Here is a 2,716-nt window from a genome sequence, read left to right on the forward strand (position 1 = left end):
AATGCAAAATACATTTTTTACCCCTCTAGCTGCCCTGTATCGCTCTGCAGACTGTGCCTTGTAAAAGATTATTTGGCTAAGGGGGTGAGGGTGGGCTCTGATGGCCAAGTTGTGCAACCTGGTGTGGGACTATGACTTCCCTGGGGAAGGGGCACTTTCTATAAGTTTTCTCTTAGCCCAGTGGGCTATAAGTGATTCTGTTACTGTAGGTCATGGTCAAAAAGTTGGAAAACAATTCCAGAGTTCGATAACTGTGAACCAGACATGGCAGAACTGAGATTCACACAGGCCAAGTTTTGGTGAGAAGAGGAGGAAGGGATAATATTTGGGAATTTGGAAAGGAAATTTGAGAGAGATCTTTGAGAAGCATGAGGGTGTTAGGTACTTGAGGAGAGAGAATGTTAAAGAACTTAAGTGAAGAGGGTGCTTAGTGGGAGCAAATTTCCCATACCTGATGATTTTGCCCAAGGCTTGCCCCAGCCTTAGCTCTGAGACAGTAAAGACAAGGATTTACAACATAAGACCTGCATTAAATTCCTGGCTCCACAATTGCTAGTCTTTGAACTTGAAGGCAGAGCTTGCATTTAGTTTGCCTTTGTGTCCTTAGCTCCGAACACAAGGTACAAGATTACTGTATAATGAACATATTATCTATAGATTCTAAGCAATCTTGTACTAGTCCTTCCAGAACTGTCTGAGACTGTTTTCTCCTCTGCAAAACAGTCTCCTGTTTTCTACACAGGATGACTGTCAATATCATCTGGGGAATTAGCTCAAGTGGTAGAGCACTCGCTTAGCATGCGAGAGGTAGTGGGATCGATACCCACATTCTCCAGGCTTTACCATTTGGACCTTGGATCTCTAAACAAGATCATAGTCACGGGGCCAGGTTTATTTTGAAGATCAAATGAAATAATCAAGGTGACGAACCTTGTGAAATGCTAAGTGCTGCATAGCAGTTGTTTGTAGTATCATTGTTATAGTGTAAATTAACTGGTCTCTATTTTTATTTATGGAGGACAGACTATATTGTGGAATCCTAGGAAAGTGTTTTGGGAAATAGGAGTAGATTTAAAGGCTGCCACTACAAGTGCTGTATGAAGACTAGTATTCTGTACTGAAAGATAAGGATTTACAAGGTTTTTTTTTTGTAATTTACGTGGTATAAACACATTCCACTTTCTAAACACATGGTTCAACTTAGTAACTGCAACTCCTATACCCTTAGAAGGATAATTTTCTCCTCCTGATTTTTTTGTTTGAAAAGTCACTAGCTAGCACTTCTTTAAAATCCAACGTTTAAAACAGACACACCAAACTCCGCCAGGAGATGCAACCTCTTGATCTCAAAATCCAGGCAAAGATATTAACAAGATGCAGAAATTATTTCAAAACTATGTGATAATGATGAGACTATGGTGGGTGATGAGGAAATAAGGGAGAGAAGGAGGGAAAGAAAGGGAGACAGACAAGAAAAAGATCAAAAGCTTCTCAAACCCCCCAAAATTTAGAAATTTTTAAATTTCAGGACACCTGCTGTTAAAGCCTAAAATATCCACTTTGATGCTTTAAATAGATGAGACCAAAGTGACATCGTTGATGTCACTCTAGAAAACATAGATCCATCGGGGTGATTTTTCACAACATTCTTTCCAAAGATGTAAATGTTATTTGTTTCAAATGAGGAAAGGAACCACACTGGTCTGAGTCACACTTCCCCAGCTATTCTTTTTACAGCATAAATTAATGATCTTACAGTTTACACTGACAGATACTCAAAGGTGTTTAATCAGCTGTCTCTGACAAAACATAGCATTTTTTTTAGGCTGGCACATTTACAAATAAAGAAAAAACAGCCTGTAATCCCTCAAAAAGTGGAGCTATGGTTCGACTCCATTTGATAAAATGACATTCTCTTGAACACTTCCTCATGAATGCATAAACAGGGCACAGCTTGGGAAGTTCAGGTACGTGCAAAGCATAAATATTGCATGGTATACATTAGCCAAGCCCTGAAATGAAGGATATCTCAACCTTCCTATCCCAATTAAAAGGGGGAAGGGGGTAACTGTATAGCTAAGGCAATAGATTACCTGTTGGCTTCCAATGAGTCTAGGTCATGCAGAGAGAAAAGGTTCAGCTCAGTAGAAGCAGCAAGAGTGGGAGAGTGGAGGTAATGGTAACAGGCATTTCTCTGAGCAGGGCAGCATTTATGCATGCAAGAGATGAATAATTATCTGCCCTGATTGTTGCCTCCTTGGAAACAAAAGGATGAAAATCCTAAAAAGATGAAATTGCTAGGTGCATAGACTGCCGGTAATATCTAGGCCCAGCTCATCCTTGAGATATTACTGGCAGTCTATACACCACTGCAAGAATTACTGAATATCCACTGTGTGCCAGGAATGGTGTCAGGGATCATAAATCCAAAAACCATGAAGATACTTCTGCTGTTCCATCTCAATGGAGAGGAATATATTCAGGGATCTTGGTGGCTACAGAACCCAGCTCTGGCTACACTGAATGGAAAAGGGATTTATTTAAAGGACCTTGATTGGTAAATGAATAAGCAAAATGTGGTATATCCATGTAGTGAAATATTATGTGGTAATAGAAAAGGAACAAAGTATGGATACATCCACCAAATCAACTTTTAAAGAAATTATGAAACATTGTGGGAAAAGGCAGACAAAAAGGACTACATAATGTTTGATTC

At 39.5% G+C, this 2,716-nt stretch overlaps 1 non-coding gene across 1 annotated transcript; it reads left to right on the forward strand.

Annotated features, from left to right (window-relative positions):
• The first annotated feature begins 762 nt into the window (after positions 1–762).
• TRNAA-AGC (transfer RNA alanine (anticodon AGC)) lies at positions 763–835 on the forward strand. The gene has a single exon. It is a non-coding gene; the product is annotated as a tRNA-Ala (tRNA).
• The last annotated feature ends 1,881 nt before the right edge of the window (positions 836–2,716 follow it).

Source organism: Chlorocebus sabaeus, chromosome 24, assembly GCF_047675955.1.
Source record: "Chlorocebus sabaeus isolate Y175 chromosome 24, mChlSab1.0.hap1, whole genome shotgun sequence".
Lineage (NCBI taxonomy): Eukaryota > Metazoa > Chordata > Mammalia > Primates > Cercopithecidae > Chlorocebus > Chlorocebus sabaeus.